Genomic DNA, 21,582 nt, shown 5'->3' with positions numbered 1-21,582 from the left:
ACATTTCTCACGGCTGTGCACTCGTCTTTTTTGGTTAACGCAGATGTAGGACAATCTAAATTGCCATCTGCATAATGAGGGGTAAAATATTTGTTTACTAAACAGTAAGAATCATGTATGCGGTATTTACTCAAATAGACCCCCGCTGATCTGCAGTGTTCACACGTTTTCTGTCCAGCAAACTCGTTGTTCAAGTCACCGGCAATTCGCTGCAACACACGCTGTGCACTTCGCCACAGACCTTGTCCCAAGAGTATTTTCAGCACAGAGTCCAGCTGGTCGTCAGCACAGTGATGGAGTATGTTTTTTTCAATGTATTTATCAACGTACCCATAGTCATCAAAGTAAACACGGTGTTCACATACTTGCATTACAGCCCACCGTTTCACAGAGGCACTGACACCTAGCTTTAACATCTTCCCCACAGCATCCCACAGACGCCGTTCCACTAGTGTTGTCAGCACAGAGTCCAGTTGATAGTCAGCACAGTGAGGGAGTATGCGTTTTTTAATGTATTCATCAACGTGCCCATAGTCATCAAAGTAAACACGGTGTTGACATGCTTCCATCACAGCCCACCGTTTCACAGAGTCACTGACACCTAGCTTTAACATCTTCCCCACAGCATCCCACAGACCTCGTTCCACTAGTGTTGTCAGCACAGAGTCCAGCTGATAGTCAGCACAGTGAGGGAGTATGTTTCCTTTGATGTATGAATCAACATAATAGTCAATGTTATCAAAGTCACAATAACCAAGAGAGTCATCACAGTGTTGGCATACTTCCATAACTGCCCAACGTTTCACAGAGTCACTGACACCTCCTTCCAACCCATGTCCTACAGCCAGCCACAGACGTCGTTCCACCAGTGTTGTCAGCACAGAGTCAAGCTGGTCTTTAGCACAATGCGGGAGTATGATATCAATCAGACATATACAAACATAGTTGCCGACACCATCTTCGTTATATGTTGTGAAAGCTTCAGCGACTGCCCACCGTTTCACAGAGTCACTGATACCTCGCTTTAATGTCTCTCCTACAGCCCGCCACAGACGTCGGTCCACCAGTGTTGTCAGCACAGAGTCCAGCTGGTCGTCGGCACAGTGAGGGAGAACGTACGCCAGCAAATTTGAACTGGTAGGAATACTGGCTATGTGCACCAACCAATTAAGATGTTGGTCATCCTCACCTCGCTGTAACATGTCCCCCACCTCCTTCCACTTCTCTCCAGCCACCAGGTGTAGCAGTGTTGTGTTCACGCTGGTTCCCCACACTGTCCACGTCTGTTTCCTGTCACCCACGAGTTGCACGAGTTTTGTCACAGACTTCCACTGACCTGCAGACAACAGCTCTGTCACGGCCAGGTCGGTCTGTGAGTCTGTGCAGTGTGGCAGTACGTGTTCCTCAATCATCTGGTCGTCGTCATACAGCAGGGTTTCTTTCAGGATCTGTATGGCGCTGCTGTCGTCAATGCCTTGCTCCATCACTTTACCCAGAGTCCACCATGCGGGCAGTGTCAGCATCTGTCTCAGCACACTGTTAAGCTGTTCGCCTGTGCTACGCAACACTGAAACCTCTGATATCTGTGCATTTGATGAATTTCCACGCAATAACCCAACAACCCACGTGCGCTGAGAGTCACTGAAACCATGCCATGATTCATTGCTGCTGTTCTTCTTCAAAAACGTGTCGAAACACTGAGTGAAAATGGAATCTAAGTTTGTACCCGCACAACTGGGGACAATACACACTCTGTTTTCTTGTTCATTTGTTTGAGGACTCGCTTTGATCATAACTGCGAACACATTCTGTAAGTCAGTGATATACTCGGGAAACCTTTTATTTCCGTAGGTCCAAGTAAATGTATTGTTGAAACGGACACGTTTTAACCTGGAGTCATGCTGGCGACAGTATAACTGAAAGTCACTTTGATTTTTTTTCATTACTTTTTGGCAAATTGACCACACACGTTTGCTATCGTTTTCGCATATGCGAAGCAATTTAAGAATGTCCAACCCCTTTCTGCTTGCAACCAAATGCAAGATATATCTGTCTAAGTTTATTCCATTAAGTGTCATTGTTAAGCGTTGGTCTTCGGAGCCGTTCAGGAACTTACACACAGTGCTCCACTGGCCTTCTGAAACCAAGGTGTCCATGGCTGAGTTACAGTGTTCAAGTACAACATAAGGCAGAACATTATGTTTTAATTGCCAGTTTTCAGCCCGAAAGCAGGCTTCTATGAGAACCCTGCAGCGTTGTGTGTCACTCACACCTCGCATCAATACACATCCTGCTGCCTGCCACATGTCACGCGACACCAGTTCTGTCAGCAAAAATTCTAGAGTGCTCGTAGGACAAAAGGGAATGATGTAAACTCTCACAGTCAGTTCTCCAGCTTCACTACAAGCTTTTTGAATCACAAATCTGACTAGTTCATCGCCAACACCTCGCTGTAAGATCCTCCCTGCAGCAAACCACAGGCCGTGTGTCACTAGCTGTTGTAGTGCAGAGTCCAGCTGGTCATCCTCACAGTGAGGTAACACATACTGCACGATGTCTGTTTGCTGGGCTCGTGTGCAGGCCTGCTGCACAATCCAATCCAGTGTGGAATGAAGAAAACGTTCGTGTGGCATTTCAACGCCACGCCAGTTACCTTCAGCCACTGAGAGCAGGATATTGTTCTTCACCAACACGCCGTCTATGTCCCACATGCGTTCTCCATCACCGACACATCGTATGACTTGTTTCACAGCGTCCCACTGGTCTCGGCTGACCAGCTGTGCCATGATTCTGTCCGAGTCGCGGCGGCTGCACTCAGAGAGGATGAGTGCAACTTCTGCCCAGTCATCCCGCTCAATAGCGTCATTCACCTGACCGCTGTCGTCATAACGGGCTTTCTTTTCAGGGCTTGCCATGGTGCCCCTACTGTCGTTTCTCCAAAGCAGTTCAGACTAACGTTTGCAGAATCAGAAACATGACTTTGTTTCGAAAATATACCTAACTTCATTTCTACCTAGGATTAATGCTACGGTAATTTGTTCATGTAACCATTGTGACGCTTATCGCTGTCTGTTCAGTTCCAACCTGCTGCATTCTTATCGTCTGCTTTCTGTTGCTCGAAACAACGTCACTGCTCCAGCTACTCCTTTCATAGTCAGCTACTTGCCAGTCTGCTTCTCCACTCTCTGCACACTGAGGTCCCATGGATTCCATCAGAACGACAACTGTGTTTTATAATTCATAGTTTCTGATGAATAGCTTTACTTTCTGAAAAAATAGATTTCTCCTTCGATTAAAAAAATGTATGTGGTGCTTTTGAACTGATCGCTTGCAAACCATGTATGTGTGATACATGTAGAAAATTAACTTGTAAGCTTTAGCCCAGGCACTGTAAACGTGACTTGCAAGAATACGTATGTGTTTGTGTTTTTAAGACCTTTAAAATACGATCTCCCATTTGCTGCACATGGCTCCCAGTAGTCGGCTGTGTTCTGTTTCTTCCTCTTCACGCGGCCATCTGCTGAATCAAACAAGTACATGTACTACACTAAGCAACGATAGAACGACAGAAGAAAGGGGCAAACAGGGTCACGATATTCTTGCTCGGTGAACAAAGCAACAGCTGAATTCTTCGTTAGTACTAAATACATCGTCTTGTGAGACAATTTGTTTGAACTGACATGTTGGTACGGTATCAGTTGAGTGCTTTTGTCTTCACACATCCAGATTAAAGGCATATGAACGCGCTCCCGTGTTTACAAAGTGTAGTTTGCCCATAATCGATGTCAAACGCACCATAAGACCAAGTAATGACGATATGTCGCAATGCGTGGACCATATACATGCATTACAGCTTGTTCTAGCCTCTGAAAAAGTGAGGATGTCAACAAAGACGCGGAGTTATTTCCCTTGCGTCAACGCTACCTCTGTTGGCAAATCTATAAATAGGACGATCCAGATGAAAATGAAAATGAACATATCTCAACATTGAAGGGGTCCTAGACCACAATATTTTGCAGGGAACTTAATTTAGCATGTCTCCAGCTGTTGGTAAAGCAATTAGCGTGTATATTCATCGAGTTAATATGCCTTTAAGCTTGTACGCATTGATTCAGTTTCCCATCTCCCCCCTTTCCCCGTCGCGATATAACCTTGAATTGTTGAAAACGACGTTAAACACCAAATAAAGAAAGAAAGATTGATTCAGTTTGTACAAACGAACGTGCTTCGGGGAAATAATAAGCCTCTGAATTGACCGTTTGATAACACAAAATACGTGTGAAAGTGATACTGGACCAAAGTGAAACCTTAAATTACTCAATTTTAATGAGACAGTTTTGTTTAGGTTTCACAAAATTGTTTCCAATTTACGAATAAAACTCTTGGTTATTATATGATGGTACATCTTTCCCTTGACATGAAACATATATCAAAACTCTATCTTTTGTGTTCTTTGAGATTAATGTTTCCTATGGACTGAAAGTGTTACCCCCAACTATAGCACAAACCGTCAATCCTGCCCAATAAGTCACGCAAACAACAATATAGAGACAAACACAAACACCATCACTTACTTCTCTGATCTTTTGTAAAAAAAATATTAACGCAACAAATAAGAAGCCATGTAAACAAACAAATCTTAAACTTCGTGCAACCTCTCCCTTTAAATGATCGAGACACAAACTGAACTGAGGGGTGAGCAAAAGAATTGTTGAAAAGTTGGAGATTGATGAGTGGAAAAAAAACTGCATCAATAGAACGTAGAAAGGTCGGTCGACACTTAAAGCCACATGATGTTCACCTCAAGTAATATTGCATTCTGCTGATGTGATCGATTCCACTTTGCGGTTGACGCCCATCTTTTTTCATTTTGTCTTGCTTGCCCAGTATTTGCATGTCCCGTGGCGAGCTGAAGAGGCAAAAACAACAAAAATAAGTGAATTTGCTTCAACATCAAAAACATAACATTATTGACAACGGAACAGTACTTAAAACATACTTTCGTCACGTGTCAGCCATGACAGATCTCTTCAGGCTGTTGTTCGGAATAAGTGCATCCTTCCACTTGCAAAAATACTATCAATCAACAGGGCCGCGGGGAGGGGGGAGGGGGGGGGGTACGGGGTTGCACCCCCCCCCCCCTTTGCCTAAACATGTACCTCACTTATTTTTTGTTTTTGTTTTTGTTTTTAGTAATGGTGGGGGACCCCGCCAGGGGGAACACCCCCCTGGACCACCACTGGCAACCCCCCCTCTCCTATTTGCCTAGTCCGGCCCTGCTCAATAACTATTGAGGTATTTTTTAGGCATCTGTAGCAAGTTGAATAGTAGCATTAGTAATACGCTATTGTCAGGTTGGGTAGAATGGCAATGCAATATTTACTTGGTGATACATTAAGCAGGGAAGGAATGTTTCAGTAATATAATTATCTACTGCGTTTGTTTTACAGAATACGAATAGGAACAAGGGACAGCAGGTGAGAATAACCAGAACGAAATAAAATTAATATTGTTACAGAATACGAATAAGATTTGGTTCTGTGCGACGCTTAGTTTTTGAGATAGACGTGACCTGGCGGAGAACATCACGTCAAATCCCTCAACAATAGAATTCTGTTACGTTTGGCATCAATCTGGGGGGAGGTATTTCTCTGGTAACGTTGAGCAACAATAGATATGGGCTGTTCGGTTGAGGCGGTTGGGAAGCTGACACATTACTTTTATTGAAATAAATCACTGGCAAAATAAATAAATGCGGTTTGAAATGTTGTACTTACTGATGGAACTGTATTTTGGCATGATGTGTGAGTATAATGTTTTGCAGTCCATTTGTCAACGTACTCTTTCGTAGTAAACAGATTCTCTAATGACGGCGAGACTAAATTGGTACGCTAAATGTTGCATTCTAACTTCAACTCGCGAGCTTGCGCGAGCTTGAATATGGCGTCAGTTCAGCGTCATTCGTGATCGTTTGGTATTCAATCCAGTGTGAGTTTCCATCACTGTGTTCTGCGTGCGTTTTGACGGACCAGACGTGTTGAGAAAAGCATTGCAAAACACTGCGGTAAAGCAGCAGAATATGAAAAGAAAGGGAAGCGTGCAGATGGATGTTTGAGTCTTGCAAGAATTTCTGGAGAGAAAATAGTCCTCCCTTGAAAGAAAACAAAGATGTCTGCGAGTTTAAGTTAAGTCAAGTCAAAACGCAAGTCGTGTTTATAAGCTTCTTGAGGTTATTCTGTCTTTGAATTGCCGTGGATTTCTTCGTGGAACTGCAACGTCGATATGGCAAAACAACAATTTGTGAGGAAAGGCTGTTTGTGTCACATTTGCTATGTGGGTTTGGAAGAACTGCTCACAATTTGCATAGCACTCCGGCCAAGATCTTTTCTTCGTCACGCCCAAAACCGCTATTTCTTTTGAGCGACGCAGCATTAATTACAACACAACGTGATTGGCCATTCCGCGAGGAGAAGAGGGAGAGACAGTGAGATAGAGATACAGACAGAGAGAGATAGGAGGGGGGGGAGAGAGAGAGAGAGATGTATACTGTCGACGCCCGTTTTTAACCGCTTGCTTCCCTTTGTATGATAAACCGACCATAGGGCGTCGTCGTTTCGAACTCGTCGTTTTAAACTAAATACTGTGTATGTCATCAACAGTATTGAATTCTGGGCAGGGAAATCCTTTTGAGAAATGACGTCAGAGCTTTTCGGTGATTGGTCAATGCATTTCCAAGGCTCCTCACGGACACCCGTCCTAGAGGTTCCCGGGACCCCCGCTTTTAATGTTTAGAGGGTCCATGGACCCCCAAAGCGGAGTTATAGAGGGTCCCTAGGGTCCCGGATCCCCAAACCCCTGTGCACATAACGCATTGTGATCGCAAATAATGTGTAGCTGAGAAGGAATTCAGAATTATCGTGCACTTGGTGAAGAGTCTTCGACATTTGGCATGGTGGTAGGTATGGACACAAGGTTTTCGAAAACCATCGCAAACAAATTGAGCTCGACCTGGATTGGTCTGTTTGCGCAAAACCCAATATGGCCGCCACCCGGAAAAAGGACTGCTAAATTTTATTTTATTTTTTTCCTTTTTTTTTTTTTTTTTTTGCCTCAGTTGCATGCAGTCCGCTTCAAGCTGACAAATAATTGAAAAGAACGAAACCCTACGTTTTTTTTTTTTCTCTCTACAGCTGAGCGTCCTTCTTCATTGGCGTTTTATAAATGCATCAATTGTGTGTGGTTTTCTACAATGGACAAAATCTTGCATCTTTAATGTTGGTTATTGTCTTACATATGTCTGTGTTTGGGTTGACTTAAGTGTTGTTTGTGGCGGTGTCATAATGGAGGTTTTTTGTTGTTGTTTTTGTGTGGACAACGCCTTTATTTTCAAATTTTGCAATTATGAAAAAAGTGCATAGTGTAAAGGGTATTATGAAACACGAAGTTTCATTTCATTTTCAAACATGAATGTTAAATTTACGGGAGTACCATATCTAAATTTGCTAATGCACATTTTAGCAATAAGAACTAAATGGTTAATGATATCTAGACACACGTTGCCTGCATTTTCAACACAAACAACCCCAAGTAGTACAGATTTTGCGTTAAGTTTAACACGTACACCAGTTTTATCTAGTATAGTGTTTTCGACGTGTTTCCATAAAGGCTTAACTTTACTACAATCATAGAAAAAATGTTCGATGTAGTCTCTTTCGTGTGTGCAGTATGGACAATATTCACTGTCGGACAGTCCCATTTTTTGTAGAAGAATGTTTGTGGGATAGATGTTGTGAACAATTTTCCAGTGCAATTCTCGTAGTCTTGATTCTTTTGTTGCGTTTTTTGCTATAGACCAGCATGTTTCATTGACGTCAAAATTAAATGTATTTTTCCAAAATAAAACAGAACAGGGAGTGGAATACTTCGTCTTTACAATAAATTGCCTAATCAGGTTTGCAGTCATATGGTTCGTACCGTTAAAGGCTAAATAGTGTTGTTCGTTAATATCAAATGTCACAAACTATGGGTTGTTTCTCAAGTATCTGGAGACAGCGGCTCTAACGACCAGGTATTCCAGATAGAGATTTGGCGAGGGCCCTAAAATTTCATTTACCATTTCAAATGGCATAATAGTATTGTTGTGCAACACATCATTCACATATGTAAACCCTTTCTGAGCCCATTTCTGATAATAAATAACCTGATTCTGGTAGACTATACCACTATTATTCCAAAGACACGTCATTTTTAACGATCCATGCCATGGAGTTTTATTATAATCTAGCCATGTCGAGGCAACACGTTGCCAAAAAACAGACTTAATCTGATGAAAGCCTTTGAATGTTTTTGTTCCTACAGTAGTACTAAAACAAGCTAAATTCCTTCCAAAAGATTGAAATGTTCCTCTTGGTATCCATGTCCACGTGCCATTCACATCCTTACTCGACAGTTTAATAAACCATTGACACAGGAATGAGTCTTGCATCACCTTGATATCTATCATATTTACCCCGCCCTGGTCTGTGTTACTGTTGACTACTACCCTTTTCACCTTTTCAAATGCTTTCTTATTACAGTCCCGTTTCCTCCACAAAAACCTATACAGTAGAGTGTTGATTTCTTTCAGCACCTTATCTGGCAAGCAGATGGACTGTAACACATACACAAACTGTGATAACAAAAAACTCTTAATTACGCATATTTTTCCGAGAATACCCAGATTTCGTTTTTCCCAGTTTAGAATTATTCTTTTAACTTTAGCGATTTTTTCTTGCCAGTTCATCTCAATTTCGGATGCGCTTTTAGCGTTTGAGAAGTAAACTCCTAAGATTTGTATCTGGTTTACGCGTTTAAAGCCAAAATCATCCATGTTTTCATTTCTTTTGGAACCAATCAACATCATTTCGGACTTGTGGATGTTTAACTTAAGACATGATATTAAAGTAAATTGCTCCAGTATTTCTAAAACACAGTTAATGTCTTCTTCGTCTCTTAGAAACATGGTGATGTCATCAGCATAATACTTTTAATATGTTGTCTGCTACGTTTAGCCCTTTTAGCTCTACACTCTGTCTAAAACGAATCGCTAGAAGTTCTACACCGATCACGAAGGCCAGAGGTGAGAAAGGACACCCCTGACGAATCCCGGAATTCACTTCAAAGTCTTCGGAAAGCCACCCGTTATAGCCAATACAACTTCTTGTATTAGCAAAAAGAACTTGGACCCACTGAACAAAGTCTAGACCGAAGCCTAGCCTTCTAAAGGCACTAAGCATGTATTTTTTGGAAATAGAGTCAAAAGCAGCCTGAAAATCGAGTGCTAATAGTACACCAGGTTTTTCTTTAAGTCTGAAATATTCAATTACATCATCAATTGTTCTTAAATGAGTACTAACGTTCCGACCTTTTATATAACCCAACTGGTCCTCGTGTACAACGCTATCTATAACAGTACATAGTCGATTCGCTAAACATTTTGCTAACACTTTGTAATCTGCATTTGTCAGTGAAATTGGCCTCCAGTTAGAGAGTTTGTCTTTCGGGAGGTTTTTCCCTTTATGAATAAGGGTTAACACAGCCGCCGTCTGTGAGTGCGACAAGTGACCGTTTTGAAACGACGCATTATAGGAGTGAACAACAAGGCCCTTCAACTTGACCCAGAAAAATTTCAGAAATTCAGTTGTAAGACCGTCAGTGCCAGGAGATGAGCCGTTATTTAACTTACTTAGCGCCCTAGAGGCCTCTTCAACACTTATTTCACATTCACAAACTTTCTTCTCCTCCTCTGTCAGACGAGGGGTTTCACAATTTTGCAAAAAAGAATCTGTATCGTTATCAATGTTGATGCTATTGTCACTGTACGCATATTTGTTTTCAAAGTAATGTTTTTGAGCCTGCAGTATGTCAAACTGATCGACTAATACATCGCCATTATCAAGCTTGATGCTGGGAAACAATTTTGCACTGGCTCGAGATTTTTCAAGGTTTAAAAAGTACTTTGTATTTTTTTCCCCTTCATCAATCCATTTCATTCTAGATCGTGTTTGGGCACTTTTTAAGCGTTCATGCTCAAAGACTTCTAGTTGAAACTTCAGTGCCTCGCGATTACGAAGCAGATTTTCATCAAGCGGTTGTTTGGCAAGTGATGATTCACACTGTGCCAGTTTATCTTGTAAGTGCAAATACTTGTTTTTCTTTAAAACTGCCAGGTTTTTGCTGTACTGAATAGTTTCGTCCCTTATCTCTAACTTAAGTAATTCCCACCGGTTCTCAGCACTCTCTGGGGTGTCTGTGCGAAGGGAAGAGTCAATAAGGTTATTCATTCTTTCTACGAATACACTGTCCTTTAACAAGGCGTTGTTGAACTTCCAGAAGCCGGGACCTCTGGTCACTTCGGAACATTTTAAAGACACAAGCACCCCCCTGTGATCAGAGGAGGGAACAGAGTAAATCTCCGTTTCCAACACACTGTCCATTGCAGCATCGTTCAAAAACACGTAGTCGAGTCTTCTTGCAGTTAATTTGCCGTTGCTGATTCTTGACCAGGAGAATTCCTTGCATAGAAGGTTTAGCACCCGCCACGCGTCACATAGTTCGCACTCAGTAACAAAGTCGTTGAAAAGTTTAACGAGTGCTGGCGAGTGATTTTCGCCTGCGATGATGTCTAATTTATTGTCCATCACTGCGTTAAAGTCACCGCAGACTACTTTAAGATCACAATCACAATCACTAATTGTATCTGAAAGAGAAGTCAGAAACTGTTTAGTGTCAGCTAAGTTACACGGGGCGTACACATTGAAGATAGCCATTTCTTTAGTGCCAATGTTAACTTTTACCATCAGAATTCTATCAGAAATTATTTCTGTGGACCATGCATGGGGAAAGTGTTTTCTCACCAGTATTACCTGGCCTCTACTATGACGAGTACCAGCACAGAACACAACCTCACCACCCCATTCTTTCTTCCACTGCTCTGCATCTTCGGGCATTATGTACGACTCTTGCACACATACAATGTCATATTTCTTTTCCTTTAACATTCTAAATATCTTTTTGCGTTTTGATGTATTCCGGAGTCCTCTAACACTTAGGGAGAACGCTTTGACACCATCTGCCATCGCTGGAGTGAGATAGTGTAAATACTAAAAAAACAACTGGTGAAATCGCAGAGCCATAGTACGTAAGTCCGTAAGCCAAAGCCGGGCCGTCGTCGTCGTTGGGTCAGTCGGTCAGTTAGTCGGTCGGTCAGCCTTTCTCCTGGCCTTCTTCATCGTGAGAGGCCATCTTCGCCATCTTCGTCGGTGCACCTAGCGGGCCACCAGAACGGTCCCGCTTGGGAGTGTAGGAGCGACTTCTGCTCTGGGTGCCAGCGCGGTTTCCAAGACGCCCGCGGTCAGTTGTGTGAGACATTGAGTTTCTGCTTTGTTCGCTGTTGTTACCCGCAGCCGCGGACAGCTGTTCTGGCTTCTGCTGGTCTCCTGAAGCGGAGCCAGAGTTGACGTCAAGATCACAACATGGGTCGCCACTCTTGTGGCCCGGTTTTTTGCATGATCTACATACCACGTCCCCCTGACACGTGGAGACATGGTGACCCGTCTCTAGACACTTTGAACAGATCACGGTCTTTTTCTGGTTTTGTTCGCGGTGATACACTTTGGCAGTGAAGAAACTGACTTTGAGTGTTTTCTCTAGTGGGGTGTTTGGTGTGGAAATGAATACAAATCTTCTCCCCGTGAGAAACCGGGTTAGTTTTCCATCAGCGTCTCTGGCCCTTTCTTGTTTGATGGCTGATCGGAGTTCTACTCCAACCCTGATAAGGGCAGTTTCGATTTCAGAATCGGCCACAGATATAGGAATGTCGTCCACCCAGACTTTCGTCGAAGGTTTCTCTTCTCCAGTTTCGTTGCGCAAGATGAAGGGGTTAGTGCCTGCGACTTGCAGAGAGACCCCTCTGAGGGAAAGTCCCTTGACCAAAAGAGTGTTACGAGCCTCAGTGGAGGCCGGGTAGATTCTCCATAGACCTTTGATGTTTTGAGCACCGAGAACCGTCTCGCGCCCAGAGACCCTTTCTGCCGCGACACAAATATCGATGCATTTAGGTCGATCACTGTCACCATTTGGAATAGCACTGTTTTTTTTTATAAAAACTGGCAGTACTTGCGATGCCATGGTTACACCACACAAGTGTCCACAATCAAAGAAAGAAAACGAAAAATCCTGTCCAGAAAATCTGCTATGGTGGGCCAAAGGCCAAAGCCCTTGTCAAAATTCAAACACCTGCGACGAGGCCTATAACACAGGTAAGGCTTAGCCACAAAACACAGCAGTCATTGAACACAGCTCACGGCAAATCAGAGCATCGACACTTGCGACCGTCTCCGCCGAGAGTTCAGCTGCGACTGCTAAATTACACCCATTGTTACCACTACAGCATTGAGAAATACAACTTTTCACATATGTTTTAGTGCAAGCAACCCATTTCCAAGATGGATTTGACGTGTTAACGTCAAAGGTCATTTATATGTCATTTTCAAGGTCATTTCATTTCAGAGTGTAATAACTCTGAACCTACTCAACTTAAAAAGAGACAATTAGCCTCTATACCCATGTTTTCGACCACTGAGAGTCTATTTCTGAACTGTTTGAATATCTCAGTCTCACCATTTACGCTGAAAAGGTATATATGCCATTCAAAATGGCGGATGGGAAATTGGCAACTGACTCTGAACGCCCTGAGTGACATGTGCCCATGGATATTTGCTTTTGGGCACACAAACTATACCCGCTGGATGCCTGTCTTCCTGAAGGACATGGCTTGTCTGTCAGAGACCCATCCAAGTGTCCATGAAGCCTTTGAGGAAGGGAAGTTCGTTGTGCAGCGCAGTGACAAGAAGTTCTCCCTTATGGCGAGGCCATGTTTACAGATTTTGTGAGGGACAGACTTAAAACTTGCTCCAAACCATTGTCTGATGTTATCCCAAGGGCCAATTTGTACACTTTCAGCAACCGGCCACCTGTGGACCTGAAGAAGGGTGCTAACAAGTTGAGATCAGCAAGGGCAAATGCGGCGCTCATCACCAAGTTGTTTCTGTCCTTGCTAGGACGACCTGATGGTGATATGGATGACTTTTTCAGACATGAGATTCAGCGTGAGCCTCCTTCCTTGTGTGATCGTGGAAAACTGATGTCAGGTACAAAGTCTGCTCTTCTTGGCTGCCTGCCTGGAATGCCTGATCCTGGACGCTTTCCTGCAGCAAAAGAAGCCTCTGGGATCGTACTGAATATGCCAGCCATCATCCATATTGTCAAGCCCCAGCGTGCCACTGTGTTTGAAGAATACACACACTTATGCATTTGCTACCCTTCTTAGAGAGCCAGATGACCAACAACACCACAAGAGTGGATGCTGTTTGGGACACATATCAGGATGCAAGTCTCAAATCACAGACTCGTGCCAAGCGGGGTGAAAGTGAAGGAAGGCGAACTAGAGTCTCAGCAAAGATACCTATTCCAAAAGGAGCTGACTGGCAGAAGTTCCTCAAGGAGTCTGACAACAAGGATGAGCTGTTCCAGTTCCTCAGTGAGCAACTAGTGCGACATACCGTACCACTGATGCAAGATATCATCTCCTGACTACGAAGGTTGACCTTGTGCTCACTAACAGATCAACATATTTGTTTGTTTGTTTGTTTGCTTAACGCCCAGCCGACCACGAAGGGCCATATCAGGGCGGTGCTGCTTTGACATATAACGTGCGCCACACACAAGACAGAAGTCGCAGCACAGGCTTCATGTCTCACCCAGTCACATTATTCTGACACCGGACCAACCAGTCCTAGCACTAACCCCATAATGCCAGACGCCAGGCGGAGCAGCCACTAGATTGCCAATTTTAAAGTCTTAGGTATGACCCGGCCGGGGTTCGAACCCACGACCTCCTGATCACGGGACGGACGCCTTACCACTAGGCCAACCGTGCCGGTGACCAACATATCTATCAGCCTTATCTCCTTGCCACCAAGAAGAAGCTGACACACGGATGATGCTTCACTTCTGCCATGCTGCTGAGCAGGAATACACTAAGGCCTACCTCAGGACAGTGGACACAGATGTGGTGGTTCTTGCCATCTATCACTTTGATCAGCTGAAAATGTCAAGCTGTAGATTGGATTTGGGTCAAGAAAGACATTCTGAGACATTCCAGTACATTACATTGCACAACAGCTTGGACCTCAACGCTGCCAGGCACTTCCCTTCTTTCATTCCTACACAGGATGTGATGTAACATCGGCCATGTTCGGAATTGGCAAAACGACAGCATAAAATGCATGGGCCACTTTTCCTGAGGTCACTGACACCTTCATCGCCACCACCCAGGACCCAACCAGCCTCACACTCGACTCACTGCACATGCAGCGTCTGGAGCGTTTGCCTGTGCTGATGTACAGCAAAAACTGTAGATCAACGTCTGTCAACGAAGCAAGAAAGCTGATGTTTACTGTTGGTCTCAAACCTCTGGAATCCATCCCACCAACCCAGCATGCGTTGTTCCAGCACACAAAACGAGCATTGCTCATCGCAGCTTTCATCTGGAAACAGTCTCTGTCCAAAACCTCTGTCACGCACACATGCATAAAACACGCACGCAGTCTGTCATCCACGACTCAAAACAATCTTACTCTTTCGACTACAAAACACGAATTGACACGAACAGTAAATTAAGAACGTTTCTTACAAAAAATCAATTATACATAGACCAAACATAAATACACACACAACTCACTAACTAACCATATTACTCTTTCTTACGATAACATCCACAACGACAACAAAGATCAACCAGTATTAAAGCCAATAACAACAAAGAATAGTTATTTTCCTTTTAACGCATCTTTCACACCTCTCACTTTCGCTCAGTTCACAATGACGTTATGGATCCTGCACTTTTAGCTGTTAGGACGGCTTAGGCTAATGTTACCGTGAATGCGTATCCGAAATCGTCATTGAACTTGGATTAACGAGGCCGTAGTGCGAAGCGACAGGAGCCATCGGTGACGTCACGTCCTTGCCAGGCGAGCAGTGCCGTCGTCGAAAGTGGAGCAGGCAGACGTCTCAGTAGTAGGCCATTTCAAAGCCTCCGCATGGTGAAAAACAACCACATCCTGGTTGCATTGAAGTAGCCATAACAATATCCCCTGCCGTTGATAACAGGTTTCCGGCATCTGCTCTATGTAAACAGACCCTACGTTCAACGAAGAACGGATTCGCTTGGAACGCAAGCTTTCTTTCCTCGGCTAAAGGCAAAGAACGAATGAATAAAAAGGAGTATCTACGAGCTCGAATTTAGCTCTGAGTTCACCTTACAAAATACAAGTAAAATACACGTGAAATACCTGAGCACGAGCTCCACGAGACACCTGCAGTTAACCAGCGTCTACCTATGACAGGCGAAATAGAGGAACACAGGCGCTCCAATACAATACCTTTAACACCACAGCATAAAAGTATGCTAATATTAAAGCCGCTTGTGACAACCTCCAACATCCCAAACCCAAGTGAATATGGATGGGAATGAAATGAGAGAACCAAGGCATGGGTGCCATGCTGGACAAGTCTGCCTGACGCCAGCACAGGGTGCTCACTGTTGCTCCACTGTGGCTGCAAAGGAAACTGCAAGTGTCATCGCGCTGGTCTTCGCTGTGGTCCACTGTGCAAGTGTGAAGGCGGCTGCGCAAACAATGCCAGTGACTAAGTCCAGAATTTACGACCAGTCGACCATATCTATAACATCGACAATTCTGAGCACCATAATTCGTGTTTAACTAAATAGTTAGTCGTGAGTTCAAGAACTTGAACCGTGAGCTCACAGGGCTCACGCATGGGTGTACAACCCAATTTCATCTTTTGAAGTTAATAAATTCCAAAGTTATTGTCTTTGTTAACTGAAATGACCTTGAAAAATGACCTTTGACCCTGAAAATAGCGGTGAAACATAAGAGATCTCATATTTGGATTCCTTGCACTAGAAAACATGGGATAGCAGACATTTAACAAGGTTCTAGTACAAATGGGAGCTGCTATATGACATTTACTGCTTCCGTCGGCGGCCATATTGAATTTTGCGCAAACAGGCAACGAAACGCAAGGTTGAATTTGTTTGCGATGGTTTTTGAAAACCTTATGACCATACCTAACTCCATGCCAAATTTCAAAGACTCTTCACCAAGTGCACAATTGTTCTAGATATGACAGAATTCCCACCGCGCTATGTGATATTAAGTGGGTTTTTATCACCACACTACTAGAGGAGCTAGGACACTTCAACTATACCTTGTTAAATGCAACACACACACACGCACAATTTCAGCTTGACTCCTGTACTTTCTTTTGTAATGTTAGCTGACGATTACAGTCTGAAAAGAGTACACACGGGACGCACAACAATGAACAATTAATGCGTCCTGGGACTCGCTGTTTATAGGTTTCCGGTGACCTCCTCCATGACATTTTAGTTCGTGATTTCGGCTTCTATAGTGCGTATAGGATGCAGGGAAACGCACTTAGGGGAGCCCTGATTTCGGAACCGGACAGCAACATTGTGTTGGTTACACTCGAAATTAACGCTACTTAAAATTGCGTGCCATATACAATGTAAACGGGCGCATATGGTCAGGTAATTGAGAGGTTTAGATATTGCGTCACGTACCCCGACCTTACCTATCCCTATCGAGATAAGTCACGCAGAGGAATGTTGTAAAAACTGCTCGTTAGATACCACGTCACGTATCAAAGTAGGGCAAAACTCCTTTCGAACATCATGCATTTCGTGCTTTAAAAAAATCGTGGACAGCGCGCTAAAGTCTGCAACAATACCCAGTGTTGAAACTGCTGCTGTCATCGTATGGGTGTCGCTGTGTGTTGCACGTGGAAGCTATGTTCCACAGACCCGGATCATACCGAGTGTTAACCAGCAGGTAAAGTCAATGAATTTTTTTTTTTTTAAGGAAACAGAAAAGAAAAGTAGGGCAATCGAACTTCGAGCGTTGGCTTGTGTTCGTTCTGGGTCACAGGCCACCACGCTTTCACCCCCGCTTATTAGGGTGTGTGTTAGTGTGTAAGTGGGCGTCGTTGTGTTTCTGACTGTCGTGTGCGTGTGCGAATGTGTGTATGTGTGTATATGAGTGTGTGTTTGAGTATGTCTGTCTGCTTGTCTGTCTGTCTGTCTGTGTAAATGGGCGACGCCATGTGAATGCGAGTGTGTTTGTGTGCGTGTGTGTGTGTATGTGTGTATGTGTGTGTGTCTGTCTGTCTGTGTGTGTGTGTGTTTGTGGGTGTGCGTGTGTGTGTTTGTGGGTGTGCGTGTGTGCGTGCGTACGGCGCATGCCCGCTTTATGTGTGTACCCAAACCTAGCCTTCAATTCAAATGAATTGAACGGATCATTACTTTAGGGTCGTTTACAAAGTCTTTATGAAACAAAACATTCTTGCTAGGCAGTTTTACTAACCAAACTAAACAACACCCCCCCCCCCCCCCCACCACACACACATGATACACGTGTGCATTGGGTTACCTAGCAGACTCAGTTGATCTGTTCCTGTGAAAAGGTTACTGTTATGCTGGATTTTCAGTCTTTTTAAACATACGCTTCCTCGCGCAAGGTACTTGCTTCCCGGGAGTATTTTGGTCGATATGACATTTCTAAATTTAACTTGGTTCGTCCTTGCGTGCTTCATGGTTTGCTGTGATATTGCAGAGCCGTTGGAACGGGTCACCCGATTTTTGTAATTTTAGTCAAGCAACCACACAACAACAAAATGTGGTTTATGCGCCAGGATATAGGAAATGAATGATTCATATTTAGATTTTAAAGTAATATGAGATACGTTGCCTTCACGTATAGAAACAGTTTTATACGTGATCACGCCCGTATCAGAAGCACGCACAACGATCGACAGTGGGAATACCCGCAGTGATAGGGGTGTAGTATGCACGTAACGTGGTATCTAACGCTTTCTTTCTTTCTTTATTTGGTGTTTAACGTCGTTTTCAACATCTAACGCTCAGAAGTTGTCAAAAAGAAGGTCACAGTGTTCACGTATTATCGAGACACCGACACATTTGCACTAAAATCCATTTTGGGGGAGCTTTTCCATTATTTTTTCTACCTGAGGGATAGAATTCATTCCACTGAACGGATTTAACTACAAAATACATTTGAACGAGCGGTATTTTGCTTGTTGTGTCTGCTTTTTATATTTAGTCAAGTTTTGACTAAATATTTTAACGTAGAGGGGGGAATCGAGACGAGGGTCGTGGTGTATGTGTGTGTGTCTGTCTGTCTGTCTGTCTGTCTGTGTGTGTGTAGAGCGATTCAGACCAAACTACTGGACCGATCTTTATGAAATTTTCCATGAGAGTTCCTGGGATTGATATCCCCGAACGTGTTTTTCTTTTTTTTGATAAATGTCTTTGATGACGTCATATCCGGCTTTTCGTGAAAGTTGAGGCGGCACTGTCACGCTCTCATTTTTCAACCAAATTGGTTGAAATTTTGGTCAAGTAATCTTCGACGAAGCCCGGACTTCGGTATTGCATTTCAGCTTGGTGGCTTAAAAATTAATTAATGACTTTGGTCATTAAAAATCGGAAAATTGTAAAAAAAAAATAAAAAATTATAAAACGATCCAAATTTACGTTCATCTTGTTCTCCATCATTTTCTGATTCCAAAAACATATAAATATGTTGTATTTGGATTAAAAACAAGCTCTGAAAATTAAATATATAAAAATTATTATCAAAATTAAATTGTCCAAATCAATTTAAAAACACTTTCATCTTATTCCTTGTCGGTTCCTGATTCCAAAAACATATAGATATGATATGTTTGGATTAAAAACACGCTCAGACAGTTAAAACAAAGAGAGGTACAGAAAAGCGTGCTATCCTTCTTAGCGTAACTACTACCCCGCTCTTCTTGTCAATTTCACTGCCTTTGCCATGAGCGGTGGACTGACGATGCTACGAGTATACGGTCTTGCTGAAAAATGGCATTGCGTTCAGTTTCATTCTGTGAGTTCGACAGCTACTTGACTAAATGTTGTATTTTCGCCTTACGCGACTTGTTAAAGTTTATCGAGGCGAGCACACTCAATAGGCCCACAGAAGGGTACGCGACGTAAATCTCAGCGCCTTGTCGTTCGTGGGGTCATGCTCTTGACACATCGGCGACTACGATGTAGACAAACCAGAAATATGAAATATGGACTGAAGCGTGAAGGAAAGATTCCAGAAAATATTGAGCATCCTTACACCCTTCTCGGATGGCTGGACTTTATAAAAAATCTGACATACGTTGCGCTGACGAATGGAAGGGTTTGCTACGTGAACACGTACCTAATCGCCACACGCAGCGCGACCCGCATGTGGGATACGTGTCCTGGTACGTGACGTAGCTGATAGGTGACGCAGTTTCTAAACCTCCTTATTATCTCACGAGTGTCTCTCTCACGTATGTAGGATAAAGAGAGAGAGAGAGAGGGAGAGAGAGAGAGAGAGAGAGAGAGAGAGAGAGAGAGAGAGAGAGAGAGAGAGAGAGAGAGAGAGAGAGAGAGAGAGTATGTACGCGCGTGGTTGTATATGACTTGTAAAAACAAAATTGAGAGAGCTAAGGTCGAATGTAGGTTGTATACACCTAATGTGTTTACAACTACTGAGGTAAGAATCTAACCCTGGAATTGAAATTATTAGTGATTATCTTCAATCCAGACACCAGTAGGATGTATTTTTCCCCTTCGTTCCTCGTCTAACTGATGTTTTCCCATACACCCTATACTTGTGTCTGGATTGAAGATAATCACTTATAATTTCAATTCCAGGGTTAGACTTCTTACCCCGGCGAAAACAGAATTTGATTTTTGTTTCCAAAGAAAACTCTCGGTTATTGTATGGTGTTATCTCTTTGGACCGAAAGAAAATATATGTACAATCTCCATATGTATTGTTCTTTGAGATGAATTTTGATAGAGACTGAATGTGTTATCTCCAAAAATAGCTAAATTAAAGAAGTCTGCAGAATGGACAACAGACTCAGATCAATGAAATCAACACATGTTGGTGGACAATTAAAGACTCATCAAAAGTTACCTCAAGTAATACTGCATTCTGTTGATGTATCCGCTTTCACTTTGTGCATGGCGCCCATCCTTGTACTTGCTTCTTGCTCGCTATGTACTTGCTTGTCCCCTGGCGAACTGAAGAGAAAAAATAAGTGAATTGGCTTGAACATGAAAAACATGAAATGATGGACAAAGTGACAGTACTTTAAACATACTTTCTTCCTCGTCAGTGTTGCTCTTGCTTTGTGTTGTCCTTTGTTTTTGTCTGTTTCCTGATGAAGCTTTCTTAAAGCAAAATTTCGTATAGTAATGTGCTGTCATTGTATCGGTGAGTACAGAATTCTTTGTTTTCTAGTTTCTTCGTGTGTCATTCATGGCAGATATCTTTAGGCTGTTGTAGGTAATATACGTGCTTCCTTCCACTTGCATACATACCATCAATCAATATATACAGGGATGTTTTAAGGAATCTTCAAGTTGTATAGCTATGTTATCAATACACAACTGTCAAGTTGGGTAGAAGGTAACAAATCTACTCGGTGAGACAAGCAGGCTTTCGGAAAGATCACTGCACTCTCAAATACATATTCAATTTACTCATTCAAATTTAGAGAGAGGACTATTAATGCTGATAATGTAAACGTTGTTCGTTGCTTTCATGGATTTTTTTCTTTGATATGATCTCCCGCTGCAAGCTCTGACTTAACGAACATACGAAGGTATTTAAACTATTCCTGGTAGCAAGCAATTCCACAACATCGTTTAATGTGCGATTTGCTGATACATGTATCGGCATGTCAACGCGCAGTGTAGGAACTTGTCTGTTATATAACTATCTACTGCGCCTTAACTGCGTTTGTTTGTTTGTTTGTTTGTTTCTTTGTTTCTTTGTTTCTTTGTTTGTTTAACGCCCAGCCGACCACGAAGGGCCATATCAGGGCGGTGCTGCTTTGACATATAACGTGCGCCACACACAAGACAGAAGTCGCAGCACAGGCTTCATGTCTCACCCAGTCACATTATTCTGACACGGACCAACCAGTCCTAGCACTAACCCCATAATGCCAGACGCCAGGCGGAGCAGCCACTAGATTGCCAATTTTAAAGTCTTAGGTATGACCCGGCCGGGGTTCGAACCCACGACCTCCCGATCACGGGGCGGACGCCTTACCACTAGGCCAACCGTTCCGGTAGCGCCTCAGCTGCGTTAGTTTTGCAGAATACGTATAAGATTACAGGAAGGACGCTGAAGTGTGATTGACCATTCCGCCAAAAGAACTGAACCGAACTGAACTGAACTGAATTTTATTTTACAAGAATTAAGATTTGAGGCTAGGCCTCATCTTACAATCTGTCCTTAAGGCGCACAAACACAGAATCAACTATACATGAAAATGGATGAAAGTGTGTGTGTGTGTCTGTGGTTGCCATACCTCAGAGATGGCAAGAGGCAGGAACAAGATAAA

The 21,582-nt window shown here is 43.1% G+C and overlaps 1 long non-coding RNA gene across 2 annotated transcripts in view; it reads right to left on the bottom strand.

The window, feature by feature from the left end:
• The window catches only part of LOC138948117 (uncharacterized), a 45,704-nt gene that overhangs the window by 23,344 nt on the left and 778 nt on the right, over window positions 1-21,582 (bottom strand). Inside the window, exons 2-3 of one of the 2 annotated variants that reach the window (XR_011449891.1) lie at window positions 20,145-20,251; window positions 4,538-4,909 (exon numbers count right to left, since the gene is read on the bottom strand). This is a non-coding gene — a long non-coding RNA (uncharacterized lncRNA). Of the gene's footprint in view, window positions 1-4,537; window positions 4,910-20,144; window positions 20,252-21,582 lie in introns of those variants that run through there. The other variant, XR_011449890.1, reaches the window with a different exon arrangement.

This window comes from Littorina saxatilis, linkage group LG15, assembly GCF_037325665.1.
Source record: "Littorina saxatilis isolate snail1 linkage group LG15, US_GU_Lsax_2.0, whole genome shotgun sequence".
NCBI classification, from domain to species: Eukaryota; Metazoa; Mollusca; class Gastropoda; order Littorinimorpha; family Littorinidae; genus Littorina; species Littorina saxatilis.
The sequence above is the reverse complement of the archived record's forward strand: the minus strand, read 5'-3'. Positions and strand labels throughout refer to the sequence as shown.